At 38.3% G+C, this 15,407-nt stretch overlaps 1 protein-coding gene and 1 pseudogene across 1 annotated transcript in view; one reads left to right on the top strand and one right to left on the bottom strand.

Moving 5' to 3' along the window:
* SYT9 (synaptotagmin 9) overlaps nucleotides 1-15,407 on the bottom strand; it is a 195,444-nt gene that overhangs the window by 176,552 nt on the left and 3,485 nt on the right. The gene's annotated exons all lie outside the window — the stretch shown is intronic.
* LOC102958181 lies at nucleotides 11,335-11,704 on the top strand (annotated as a pseudogene).

Here is a 15,407-nt window from a genome sequence, read left to right as displayed (position 1 = left end):
AATTGAGTTGTTTTTTTTTTTGGTTTTGTTTTGTTTTTTTTTAATGTGCATAAAGTTCTTTTTTCTTGGGGCACCTGGGTGGCTCAGTCGGTTAAGCAAATGACTTTTGATTTCGGCTCAGGTCATGATCTCACTGTTTGTGGGTTCGAGGCCCACATCAGGCTCTGTGCTGAGATTGAGGAGCCTGCTTGGGATTCTCTATCCCCCTCTCTCTAACCCTCCCCGGCTTGCTCTCTCTCTCTCAAAAATAATTAATTAATTAATTAATTTAAAGATCTTTCTTCTTATTGTCTTCGTTAGATTTGATATCAGGCTCATAAAGTGAACTGGAATGCTTTCTATATCTTTTCTATGCTATGGAATAGTGTTTTTTTTTATTTTTTTTAATGTTTATTCATTTTTGAGAGAGAGAGAAAGAAACAGAGCATGACTAGGAGAGGGGCAGAGAGAGAGGGAGACACAGAATCCTAAGCATGCTCCAGGCTCTGAGGTGAACCAACTGAGCCACCCAGGTGCCCCTATGCTATGGAATAGTTTTAACATTATGTGAATTGTTAATTCTTCCCAGAGGACAACTTGATAGTTTTGTATTGAATATTCAAAGTGCATAAGCTTAAATCTAGCAATTTCACTTCTGTAAAAAGAAGTAACAGTGACTCTTTCTGGACAATGAAAGTGGTAGTGACCTTTATCTAATTCTTGTGCTCATGTAAAATGTTTTGCAATGAGAATTTAAAACAAATTTGCAAAGACTATTATGGTTCCAACAAAGAAGAAGATGATGGATTACTTGACATTTTGATAGACTTGACCTATACAAATATGTGGGCCTATAAATTTGTGTGGCAAATATTCTTTGTCCACCATTCAGCATCTTCTAAATATTTCTATACTTCCTCTGAGATGTTTTATAACTTCTACTCAATTTGTATTTCCACATCATTGGCATATATGGAATTTTCTTATGTTTTTTAATCTCTTCTATATCTGTCATTAAATCCTTTTTCTCATTCTTTTTACTCTGTATTTGTTTTCTCATTTTTTTTTCTTGGTCAGAACAACAAAATATTTACTTATGTAAATTTCAAAAAAAAAAGCATATCTCAGTTTTGTTTATTAATACCACTTTTGTTTGTGTGTTTGATTTTTCACTTTCTAATACATGAATGTTTTCTTTTGGTTTTACTAACGCTTTGCTCCTACATTTTGGGGGGTTTTAAGTTTAATGCTTGGTGTATTCATTTTCTATCACTCTATTTACTAGAATTAATGAAAGCTATGAATTTTCATCTAAATATAGCTTTGACTGCACTCTATAGTTTTAATATATGTACTTTCATTTCCACAGTATTTTCAATGTCTAGAATTTTAGTTTCCTTTTCTGATTTTTTAACTAAAGAGATCTCTAAAAAAGAGTTCAGTTTTCAGGAGTTTAGGCTCCTGGTATTGTTGTTACCTGTTATTCACCCATTGATAGTTTTACTGCATTATGGTTAGTAAATGTGGCCTCTACAACTTTGATCTTTTGGAATGAATGTTCCCTTTTTATGGACTGATCAGTTCCCTTTATATGGTACTGAACCATTTTTTTTAAATGTTCCATGAACATTTTCTCTCTTTTGGTGACTAGAAAATCCATAGGTATTTATGAATCAAACTTTTAGCAATATTATTTCTATCTACTTACTGTCTACTGATGTGTCATTATTGGTGAAGTATGATGGTCTCCAATCATAATTCTGATGTTTCTAACTTGGAAGTTTGAACAAACTTACCTGCATACACTTGAATACTACTTGATTCATTAAGTTAATGAGTGGTCTTCATTGTTTATAGCACTATTACCAACCTAAAATAAGTCTTATTTGATGACTTTTATGTCACATTCAGTATGCTTATTATACAGGAATGTTAGTTTAATTAGCATGAGGCCTTAGAAAAAAGAGCAGATAAATATAAAATCCACAGATATTTTGCACATGTTATTTTAAAACATTAAATGAAACCATTTCCTGAGCATTTAAAAAATCAGGTAGTGTACATCCAACTCGATCCTCCTCTGACATTTCCCCATGTTCTAAGCTGCATTATTAAGGCCACTATTTAACACCCACTTCTCCCTCCATTCCCTGAATCAAATCTGATGACTGTCCTTTAGCGCTGTGACTGCAAGCCCTAAAACATCTTTTTATTATAAAGGAATTTGCTATAGGGCCCTTGTTTTGTGAATCTGTCCAATTTAACTTCCCAGTTCCCACATACTGAGGCACTGGGAAGACAGCTATGATTGAGTCATTGACATATAATACAATATAAAAATTAAAAGATCAAAAAAACCAATGTAATGGAAAAAAAAAAGCTGTGATTTAAATCTTTATCGGCCTGCAGAGTGGATCCTCTCAAACTGAACCTCTGGGGATTAGATTTCCCCCCAGAAAAGCCTACAGTAATCCACCCATAAATGGTCTCTAAAGCAGTGTGGAGTTACAATCAATGGATGCTTCTCCCAACAGCATGTGGAAGGAAAAAAGAAACACTTTGGGAGATTTTGTACCTCTTGCTGTATACTCTCTGAAATAAATTCCATAACATGATGAGTTTTAGCTCCCTCCAAAATTAAAGTAATAGACACAAAGCACTTTAAAAGCCCCAGGAGAAGGATGACCTATAAATTTGGTATATTACAATGACATTAAATCTAAAGTAGCAGTCATGGTGGAACAGATTAAAGAATAGCAAACAACAGTTTTCTCATTCCTTCTGAAATAATTTGGGAAGCATTCAGAGCTGGCCCAGCTATGCCATCAGTGGACTTCCATATTATTTGAAAAAATCACAATGAAAATATGTTGCGCCTGAGATTTTCAGTGTCAAGTGTTAAAAGTGGTTCGAATGTGGTCCCCCATTTATACCTCTTTCTTTATTTCCAGAGTTTTTCCTCATAGGAAGTGAACATATCGGCAAGAACAAGTGGTAGAGTATAGGAATCAAGCAATCGTGTCTTCTCTAAGCTCACGGCCTAGAGTTTCTTACAGAGCTTATTTACAGTATGGTTATCCTAAATTAAAAATAAATGACAATCATATTACATGTCTAACAAAAAAGAAGACCATGATTTTAGTTCGTGCCAGGGTGCTACAGTCACGTTCTACAGCAAAATTTTCTGCAGAATTTATTATTAGTTGTGCCAACAGCAGCTGTACTAATAATTTGAGATAACTCCCACTGTGGTTTAAAAAAAAAAAAGAATCAATGATAGATAGTGAGAGCATTTTCATGCTTGGATTTCCTTGCCTAATATATTATAACAGTTTTATACAGATGGTTAAAGCATTTATTTTGACAATGGGGCTGTAAAAAGTAATTTCAATCCATAAAGGCCATAAATGCATGTCATTTGCAACCCTGGATGCACACCAGACTCATGCATAGAGACACTTTAGGCATCACCCCTGAAGATTCTGATTTAGTCAGTCAGGGAACAGGGCAGTATGTCTTCAAAAGTTCCCCAGTTGAGGGGCACCTGGGTGGCTCAGTTGGTTAAGCGGCCAACTTTGGGTCAGGTCATGATCTCACTGCTCATGGGTTCTGCGCTGACAGCTCAGAGCCTGGAGCCTGCTTCAGATTCTGGGTCTCCCTCTCTCTTTGCCCCTCCCCACTCTCTCTTTCTCAAAAATAAACAACAACAAAAAAATAAGTTTCCCAATTGATTCTGATGCATAGCTGGAACTGAGAATCATTTTCCCAAACCCTTCAAGTTGGAAGGGACCTTAGTGTTCAACCATCTCTCACCCTTCCTGATTTCTAGTAACTTCTTCCCAATGGTCCACCAGTCAACAGACCTGGATGTCTGCATCAGATTTCCATACATCCTCAAACTTAACACATTTAAAATTAATCTTTTTTTTTTTTTTTTGCATAAACCGTACTCAACTTCTTGTAGTAAACAATAAGTTACATGACCATCCTTCCAGGCACTTATGCCAAAAATTGGAAAATTAGGATCCCTCTACTCCATATCAGTATACGGATTATTTTTACCTCTTAGATATGTTTTATATCAATCCCCTCTTCTCCAACTCCATTGCCTTAAAACATTCCTTTAACTCTTTTGCCTAAATACTAATGGTCTAATACTACTTCTGGTGTTCTGCAAAATCCCCCAGCTTTGAATCTCATATTGCCTGACTGCACCACTACCCTACACATACCCATCCCTGTCACAGACATCTATATTCCACAGTCCATTTCCCCACTTCCTCCCATTCCTGGCTTGGTGTCACTCTCTCCAATACTACTTTTGTCTTAACGTGTGGTTAATTCAATATTTCCCAAACCACGGTCTTTGTCTTCTTGCCCCTGTCTCCGTCTATAACTTGTCCTTCACCCTACCTTAGGGCCTCATTCCACAGTCACATCGCAGAGCTGGTTAATAACAACAACTGCAGTCCCTCCTCTTCACTGTGCTCCCAATAATCATCCCACACAATCCTCTAAGCCTCCAATCTCTTTCCTGCCCCTGCATGTCTACTCTCCCCTCCTTACTCAGATGAGATTCCAGAGTCAATTGCCCCAGTTCCTCCATTCTTTATACCCTCAACTCTTTTGCCACTCTCTCATTGTCATATATCAGCATGACCTTGCTTAAACGTAACTCCTGTTTCTTCATGCCTGCACAAACACAGGTGCACGTGGTGGGGAAAACATTCATGCTTAAGGTGGTGGGTATCACATCAAATTCATGGTCATGAACTTCAAGTGGGCCCATAACATCACCTGGCAAGTACGTTGTACTTCCCTGATCCATTTACTCTCCCATCTTCTGGACTATCATTTATACCTCTCCAGTTTTCAAACCTCCATAACCTCCCACCCCATCCTCACTCTCAGCTGATAACTTTGCTACCTCCTTTTTCACTAAGAATGGGAGAGCAATCAGAAGACAAACTTCTATACGATCTCCAAACCATATCTGCCCACCTGGACTCCTGACTCGCTGACAATGAATGAACTGTTGAAAAACCCACCTACTCAAGCACAGCACTCAGGTAATACAATCCCCTAAATCATTTTATCTCTTTTTTTTAAATTGAAGTATAATTTGCATACACTGTTATATTAGTTTCAGGTGTACAATATGATTCAACAATTCTCTGTGTTACTCAGTGTTCATCATGGTAAGTGTACTCTTGATCCTCCTTATCTATTTCATCCATCCCCCTACCCATCTCCCCTTTGGTAACCACTAGTTTGTTCTCTATATTTAACACTATGTTTTTTTTTGTTTGTTTCTTTTTTCTTTGTTAATTTATGTTTTTTCCCCTCAAATTCCACATATGAATGAAATCACATGGTATTTGTCTTTCTCTGACTGACTTATTTCCCTTGGCATTATACCCTCTAGATCCATGTTGCAAATGGTAAGATTTGCATCCATGCAATGCAATTGCATACCATCTCCAATGGTAAGATTTGCATCTAGATCTATGTTGCATCTATGTTGCAAATGGTAAGATTTTTATGGCTGAGTAATATTTCTGTGTGTGTGTGTGTGTGTGTGTGTGTGTGTGTGTGTGTATGCCTTCTTTATGCATTCATCCATGAATGGATACTTGGGTTGCTTCCATATCTTGGCTATTATAAATAATGCTGCAATAAACATAAGGGTGCATATATCTTTTTGAACTAAGTTGTTTTGTTTTCTTTGAGTAAATACCAAGCATTGGAATTATCAGATCACATAATAATTCTGATTTTAATTTTTTGAGGAACCTCCATACTGTTTTCCAGAGTGGCTACACCAGCTTGCACTCCTACCAGCAGTGTACGAAGGTTCCTTTCTCTCCACATTCTCACCAACACTTGTTGTTTCTTACCTTATTGATTTTATCCATTCTGACAGGTGGTGTAAGGTGATATCTCATTGTGCTTTTGATTTGCATTTCCCTTATGATGAGTGATATTGAGTAACTTTCCATGTGTCTGTTTGCCATCTGTATGTCTTCTTAGGAAAAATAGCTATTCAGGCCCTCTGTGCTCATTTTAATCAGATTATGGTGGATTTTTTCAGTTTTGATTTTGTTTGATATTTTGGTGTTGAGTTGCATAAGTTCTTCAGCTACTTTGGATATATCAAAATATCAATCAATATCAATATCAGATATATCAAATGCAAATATCTTCTCCCATTTAGTAGGTTCCATTTTTGTTTTGTTGATGGCTTCCTTTACTGTGCAAAAGCCTTTTATTTTGTTAGAGTCCTAACAGGTTATTTTTGCTTTTGTTTCCTCTGCCTGAGGACATATCCTCTGCATCCTTTTTAACTCCTCTCTAGCAAACGAATTTGTAATCACTTTCTCCTTTATTTAAAAACCATCTATTGACTTATTTTCTCCTTCCTTTTCTTTCACTATAAAACTCAAAAATGTAGGGTATGTTCTCCAACTTTTCTTCATGAACTCCACTTGCCCACAACTCCTTCAGAATCCCTCAGTTCAAGGTCATCAATGAAGCTCCACGTTGCTAAATGCAACCAGTGCTTGGTTCTCATCTTGATCTATCAGCTGCATTTCACTTAAAAGATCACTCCCTCCTTCCAGGAATACTTTCTGTACTTCCAGGCCACCATACTCCTGATTTTTCTCCCACAGTACTTGCTGTTCCTTCTCAGTCTCTTTTGTCGGTTCCTGCTCATCTTACTAACCTCTAACTAGTAGTTTGACTTCTTCTTTTTAATCTTCATTCCTTCCTTGGTAAGTTCATCTAATGTCTTAGCTTTACATATAATCTCTATGCTGATGGCTCCTAGATATATATCTGCAGGCTAGACTTCATCCTTGAGCACCTAGTAAAGATATCCCAATAGCCGCTCAAGGATACTGTTCCAGTGGCTCAGTTGGTTAAGCATCTGACTCTTGATTTCGGCTCAGGTCATGATCTCACAGTTCATGGGATGGAGCCCCGAGTTAGGTTCTCTCTCTCTCTCTCTCTCTCTCTCCCTCATCCTGCCCCTATCTCACTCATGCTCACGCATGTGCTTTCTCTCAAAATAAATGAATAAACTTAAAAAAAAAAAGAATGCTGCTCCAACAATTCTCCTGTTTTGTCCTACATCATGTATTTTTGCTCTCCACTAGATCATTCCCATCACATTAATTTAGAACAAAAAACAAAAACCCCTTGATCTTACTTCCCTCACCAACTACTACTTTTGCCAGTCAATTCCTCTTAAGTCTACACCAATCAGGCTCTTATTCCCTCCTCTTCACCAAAACAGCTTATCAACTTCATTTCTAATGACCCCTACACTACTAACTGCAGTGGTCAGTCTACTTAACCTAATGGTAGCCCTGAAATGACTTTTATGCCCTCCTCTTTGATATACCTTTTCCTTGGCTTTTCATTTTGGCTTTCAAGTCAATACTCTTGGATTTTCTGGTCCCTCTTAATTAGTCTTCTTTGGCTGGTTCCTCGACTTCTCTCCATCCTCCTAGTGTTGGATGGAGACCTCCAGAACTAGTGGTCCTCTTCTCTCCTGTCTTCCTAGATCATCTCAGCCAGAGTCATTTAAAATATCATCTCTATACCTACAATTCTTATATTTATATCTCCAGTCAGGCCATCTTTTTCCAACTCCAGGCTTATATATCCAACTTACTAATCTGTAGCCCCACTTGACTCACCAATAAGCATTTCCAACTTTACACATTCAAAACTGAGCCCTTAATCATTCCCCTCAAACTTACTTCCCCTACAACTCTATTCCCTTGCTCAGGCCAAAATCTTGGGAGTCATTTGGATTCCTCTCTGTCTCTCATACCCTACATCCATCCATTGGTAACTCCTATCAGCTCTACCTTCAAGCCACCTGGAATCTGACTATTTCTCACCACCTCCACTGCCATCACTCTGGTCCAAGCCACCATTATCTCTCATATAAATTATGATAGCAGTCAAATAACTGTTTTCCCTGACTCTACCCTCACTCTTCTACAGTCTTATCAGACTAATCCTTTCTATTCCTAAGTCAGATATTACACTGCTCTGCTTTAAAACTTTTCAATGACTTCCCATTTTACTCTGAGTAAAAGTCGTATTCATTACAATGGCTAATAGGGCCTTGTGATCACCCTGCCATCACTTTCCAGCCTATGTCTTTCTCTCTTGCCCTGGGCTAATACCTAGCATGTGCCTGATTCAGAACCTTTAAACCTGCCTGGAATGCTCTTCCCCTGACGTGTGCATGCCTTACTCCCATCACCTCCTTCTAACCTTTGCTCACACATCAGCTTCTCAGTGATGCCATTTTGGTCCCCATACCTATTCTCTTTCCATGTTTTATTTTTCTCCTTAGCACTTATTACCATCTAACATACTATGTAATTAGTTAACTTATTTATGTATTATAATTTTCCTCTCAGGAACACGTAAGTGCCATGAGGGAAAGCTTTTTATTTTGTTTGGTTCCCTACTATATACACAATACTGTATCTACATATCTAGCTATATACCATACCTAGAACAGAGCCTTGCACATAGGGGATGCTCAGTAATCATTTGATGAGTAAGTAAATGGCATTTCCAATCATGATCTCTCCAATCAACCTCCATCCTGTCTCCAGAGTGATATAATTAGAAGATAAATCTGCTCACCTTAATTTTCAGCTTAAAACCCTTCAGCAGGTCTGCAGTATTATAGGTGATGCAAACTGAAATGTCTTCAGTAGTCAGGCATATCCTATAAACGTAATGAGTAAAGTTTATGTGTGTGGGGAGGGGGTAAGGGAGGATAAAAAAAGTGGAAAGTGTATGACCCACCTAAGGGCGTTCAATTCAATTATTTTAAAATATATATTTTTTAATGTTTATTCATTTTTGAGAGACAAAGAGACAGAGAGTGAGAGGGGGAGGAGGAGAGAGAGAGGGAGACACAGAATCCGAAGCAGGCTCCAGGCTCCAAGCTGTCAGCACAGAGCCAGACGCGAGCTGGAACCCACGAGTCGTGAGATCATGACCTGAGCCGAAGTTGGATGCTTAACCGACTGAGCTATCCAGGTGCCCCCAATTCAATTATTTTAACAAATTGTGCCCACTACCTGGCAGCTCCTGTATTCAGAATAAATAACCATCTCCACAGCATGGCTTGGTGGGCACTAAGCAGGTCTGCCATGCTTACTCCCTCGTGGGCCCTATAATATCAGAGAAAACAGACTGTGTATATCCACATACTGTGTGGTTGCAATGTAACTGAACACGTTGCTTTTTCATTATTAAATAACCAGGCAAGGAAGCAAGATGTCACTGTTGGCATACTCTGAAATGATATCTAGAGCCAGATGTTTGAACCAGATGACTAAATTTGTTAAAGGCAGTTTGTACAATTATGTGAGGTCATTATACCTGGGTTTCAGGGTGACATGATTGGATATCTAAAACAAGGGATCTATCATTCAGTGACTCCAATCTGTCAAGACCTTACCTTTGACAAAAAAAGCAGCATCACCACCAACTTGAGCTTATTTCCCATGAGCAACCAAAGAGACTAGAGATGGGCACTCACAGAACCTTGCCATCCTGAAATCTCCCAGAGTACTTTGCTGAGAATGAGTCCTCTAGACCCATCACAGTAAATTATACTTGTTTTAAGATTTCCTCATCAGAGTGTTCTAGCCCAAGTCCTCAGTGGGACTTTGACAATGGCATACGATCTGACCAGTGTTTACTAGAACAGACTCCTCCCTCAACAGTCCCAACACATACTCTACTTACTATTATTACCAAAGATCCATTTCCTCCTGATGTAGGACCTTTATAAATTCCTAGAATGTCCTTCCCACCCACACATTCCAGGCAAAGTGCTCCACCCAAGAATTAACCTCTCTAGGAATCCTCTGCAGATCCACTCAAGCCAGCTAATTACTTCTCTCCTCTTTTCTTTGCACTGTTTCCCATATATATCTCCCTTCCTGTCTTCATTTTATTAATTGCAATTATTGTTTTATCTCAAAGCCATAGGGGCAGTAACCATGTCTAATGTATCTTTGAATTACTGATGCCTAACCGAGTACCTGGCAATTACGAGGCACTCCAATGTTTTCTTAATTTAACTTAATTATAATTAAAAAAGAGTGTTCTGGTCAGTGTAGCAAGAGTAAAGTTTTCATAATTGCTGGAAAGGGAAGACGAGTTGGAAAGAGGGAGAGAAAACATACAGAAAAAGAGATCCAAGTTGCATCACATGCATCACAATTTTTTTCATATTTCACATAAATAAAGGCAGTACTTTGCATTGGAAAGAATGTTACAGTTTGTCGATTTTTTTCTTTACCATTATGGGCAGAAAGTGAGACACTCTAAATTCTCAACATTGTTCAATTAAACCTTACCTCCTTCCCCCAAAAAAGAATATTACAGTGAATCCCAATTTGTTGATGCACCCTTCAAATTTCAAAAATCGGTCTAGTATAATGATTAACTGTAGTCAGACAAGGAGAGCTCATTCACTGAACAGTGAACTAATCCTTCTGTGAGCTGATCTGACAGAATATTTATATTCTAACTAATGCAAGTTAGTAGGAAAAACATTAAGATTCTCAAAAAATAAACTGCCACATGATAGAGATCAAACACAGAAAATTCACATAAGAAACAAAAGTAGGTTTAAAACATTGAAAATATTCAATTGCACCAACACCAACAAAAAAATATAAATGAAACGACAACTGGGCAGCCACTTAAAACCTGTTAAATTAGCAGGTTTTTCTTCACATTATTACCATCTAATGCTAGTGGGTTTGCTATGTAGCAGGGATAGTTGGCATAGATCTTGTGAAAATAATGGAAAACCTTACTAAAATGGAGTCAGGAGGTTTGGGAAGGGGAGCTCCCATGCCCTACCACTGCAGATCCAACAGGAAGAGATGGACTTGATCTTGCACATGGATGCTACTTTACTATCCCACCTGGGGAAGACATGCTTTCTTATCCCCACCCCACTCAACAGCTCAGCCAATGAGAAGCCACCAGTTTACTCCAATGGACTTTTAGTTTATGACAGCTTTCCCAATTTATCCCTTTTCTCCCTAAAAAGGTGTACCTTTGTTCTCCAGATTTCCCATGGTTTTGCCACAGGTTGTTTGTCCCATGTGGCAATTCTTTCCTGAATAAGCCCATCTTTTGCTGGTAAAATAACTGGAAGATTTTATTTTTAAGGTGGAAAATTTACAGGAAAACAATCTGAACTCACTGTTGATAATTTATCATTAAGAAATATTCCACTTCTTCCTCTTTAAGGACATAGCCGAGCCGGTCAGTGGCCGCAGTCTTGTGGCAGATGTAGACATGCAGACCTTTGCGAAGACCCTGATAGGCATGACCATCATCCTAGAGGTTGAACCCAATGACGGCACTGGGAATGTTGAAGTCAAAATCCAAGACGAGGAGGGCATCCCACCTGACCAGCAGCATCTGGTTTTTGTGGGCAAACAGCTGGAGAATGCCACACTCTCTCAGACTACAATATTCAGAAAGAGTCCACCCCATACTTACTGCATCGCCTGCGGGATGGCATCACTGAGACTTCCCTCCACCAGCTGGCCCAGGAATACAACTGTAAGAGTTGTATCTGCAAGAATCAGATACTGTACTGGACTGCCATAAGAAGTGCAGCCACCCCCACAGCCTGCACCCCAAGAAGAAGGTCTAATGAGGCCCCTCCACCAGCTCTCCTTTTGCTGTCAGGGTGTCCTCCTGCCAAAGCCCCAGGGCCTTGGGGCCTCAACATAGTTTCCTTTGCATTGACTAGAGCAGTAAAAGGGAGAAGAAAATCTCCCAAAAGGGAGTAGGATATTATAGATACAAAATAGTATTTATAGTAATGAAAAATTAGAAGCTATAAATGGCCAAAAAGCATGGTCAAGTGGAAAAGATTTACCTATTCTTCGGAATATATATAGTCATCATTAAAATTGCACAATAATGACTGTTCAACATGGAAAAATATAATAGTAATAATGGTTACTATATTGAACATTTATTATTTGCCAGGTACTATGGTAAGTATTTCACACGTGTTGTGAGATAAATACTATAATAGGGTTTCCAGAGTTAGCAAATAAAAATATAAGGGGTACAGTTCAATTTGAATTTCAGATAAATGACAGGTATAGTATAAGTCTATCCCATGCAATACTACCCATTGTTTATCTGAAATTCAAATTGAACTGGGCATCCTATATTTTATCCGAACACTGGTAATCCATTTTACTGATGAGGAAACTAAGACACAGAGATCCACCTAGGGACATATGAGCAGTGATAAAATGCTAAGCATACAGAAAAAGTAGAATGGAAACTTCTGTCTATGAGTGATTAGAAATGGGTAAAACACATGCATGCCCATGGATCACAGCTGAGAAGAAGCATGAACAGATAAATACCAGGACCACCAAAATCTAGCACTTAGTCTGGGCACGGTGCTCCCATGAAGCCTTCCACGCCCGTTTTAATAGATGAATAAAGTGAAGAGTTAAATATTTTGCTCAAAGTCATAAAGCTAGTAAGAGCAAGATCAGATTCTGACTCTAAAGCTCTTTCTTTATCCCACTTTGTCATCTTGATTTCCTGGCTGAGTTTTTTCCCCCCTTCAGGTGCAGTTCCATCAATATTGATATAAAAGTTTTTGTGTGATAAAATACACGCACAAGGACACATGAATATTTCAAGGAGATCTGCAAAACCTAGTCATTAAGGGTTTGCTTTGGTTTAAAGTCATTCCTAGAACTAACTCCAACAAAACACTGAAAAGAAAAGGTTGTGATGCACATTATGGCTTAAATTGTGATTTCACTTAGAAAGTAAAAAAGCACCCTCCATATTAATCCATTTAAAAGTGAGATTGCTCTCCCACTTATGCCTCTCTCTAAGCTCCTCCCCTTTCTCTCTACACTTTAGCAAGTAAACTTGTCTGGTCCTTCAAGTAACTCAGTCAAGAGGGATTACAAATTTTTTTAGGCCAAGCATACAAGAAAGCACATGTGCACACACAAACACAAACGTGCCGATATGCTTTCACCATGAAAGAAAAGTCTATGCTCTATACAGAACAGGGCATTTTAGGTGATTTCCCTTAGGTGTCAGCTTAATTTCTCCTTGAGACGTTAGCCCACATCAAAAAGTTTGTGCTTTTGATTGTTTATTCTGAAAGAGGCAGCTGGCCACAGGACAGCCTGTGATGCCTTTACCACAGTTTGCTTTTGTTTTTCCCTCTTGATAATTACCTCATGACTAAACCACTCACTGGTCCATGTAGAAGAATCCCACAGAGATGAAAACACACTTGTTTAAATAAAATATTTATGAAGAAGCCCTCAAATGTCACTGAAGCAAATGCAAATTATCTTCACATATTGTGCAACCAATATGCCACTCATTCCTTAGAAGACTATTTCCTGATTGCAATTATCATTAATTTTTAAAAATTAATCCCATTGTGCATCATCATCCTAATGTCTATTCATAAAAATCTAGTGCTCTAAGGTTAACTCTCTTTTGACTATCTGTGAAATTTTTAATAAGACTAATATTTAATCTTGCTCATTATTTTGAAGTTTTCCCTTAGAAACTATATTTAATCATTATCTTATATGTACATCTTCTAATAAATTTTTTCATTCTAATTCAGTATCAGTTGACATTAGTGAGGGTTCCACATTCTGGCTTTTTAATGAAATACTGCTCGGACACGATTTTCTTAGTTTGTTCTTCTTTCCACCCCCAACCCCCCAAGTTGGGTGAACATAATGGATCTCATTAGATTTTCACAGAAACCTCAAAATAAAAATTGGGGGCAATATTATCAAAGGAAAATAAAGAATCAGTCGATGTGTACGGCAACCGTTAACAACACCCCTGACTTTCCATACCATCTTTCCTAATTTTTCAGGAAAGAAATACGAGCTGAGCTGAGCTGAGCAGATTAGGTGGTTTAATCCTTTGCTTGATGGTCTCAACAGTTGTCCTCCACTTGGAATCAACACTTTAGAATCAACAGAACTTAAAAAATATGCTGATAACAGGCCCCACCACCAGAAACTCAGATTTAATTTGTCTAGAGTAAAGCTCAGTCATTGGTAACTCTTTGTTTGTTTTATTTGTTTGCTCCTGAAATGTTGCTAATGTGCAGCCAAGGTTGAAAACCATTTGTTTAGAAAGAGCTTTTCCTGAGAAGGTCAATGTCCACTTGAAAAGAGAAGTCACTAATGATGAGCCATAAGGCTCTTCTTCACACCCTGACCACAAAATGAAGAAAAATCTCTAGAAACACAAAGCTGGAATGTCAACATAAAACCTAAAAATTAAGCTGAATCTTTACAACTGCGTAGAATTTAACCTACAGTTAGAGACTAAATCCTTTATAGAAGAACGCAATAGACAAAGGAGGTCTGAAGGGGGCTCTTATGAAAAAAGACCTAGGAAATTTTCATTGACAATAACTCTCAGATTCTTAGTACATGTAATGTGTTTATCTAAGAAGCTACTTTGACTTAGACTCAACCCTTTCCAAATGGAACCCATGGCCTTGCTGCTAGTTTAGCTCTGAGCTTCAGTTTATTCATAAATACCAATCTCTTTTAGCCATGCTTCTCAAATTTGAATGTGCCTATAAATCATCTGAAGATCCTGTTAATACACAGATTCATGTGCAGTGGGTCTGGGTGGGGCCTGAGAGTCTGTGTTTCTCATAAGCTCCCAGATGATGCTGATGCTGCTGGTCCACAGATGAACACTTGGCGCAGCAAGGTCTTAGAAGACGTCATGAGGATTAAATGAAATGACCTACATAAAGAGTTTGGCATGGACATGGTTGGCACCCTAGAGAAGAAAAGGCTTATAAGGAAAATAATACAACGTGGTTAAAACCTAGAAATTACATGACACAATCCTCCCTTCTTTTCCAGATGTGGAAACAGTGGGTTAAGAAAAGCTAACATCTCTACCTCCTTACAGCCAAAGGAAAAAACCAATAGTTTTTAACTGGGGAAAAAAAAAGTGCAACCAAGGTCCATGAGTGAAAGTTAAACAGAACTCTTCATTCCATACCAGGAAAAAATCTTCTAACAATAAATGCTGTCCTACAATCAATCGGCCCACTTGAGGAGAGAGTGTGAAGTCTCCAGTTACAAAATGTGAGCATAGACCAGTTGATGTTAAAGAACACATTCATGTTTCAGGTGACTGTTGAACTGAGAGACATCACACACTTAATATTTTTAAAAACATATTTTTTAGTAACACAGAAACCTCATTTCCTTCTTCCCTCCACCCCTTGAAGTAAATGGAGGTAACCTAGGCCAAAAAGCCTTGGAGTCTTCTTTGACTCCACTTCTCCCACCCCACACATCCATCCC

This window comes from Panthera tigris, chromosome D1 (genome assembly GCF_018350195.1).
Source record: "Panthera tigris isolate Pti1 chromosome D1, P.tigris_Pti1_mat1.1, whole genome shotgun sequence".
Lineage (NCBI taxonomy): Eukaryota > Metazoa > Chordata > Mammalia > Carnivora > Felidae > Panthera > Panthera tigris.
The sequence above is the reverse complement of the archived record's forward strand: the minus strand, read 5'-3'. Positions and strand labels throughout refer to the sequence as shown.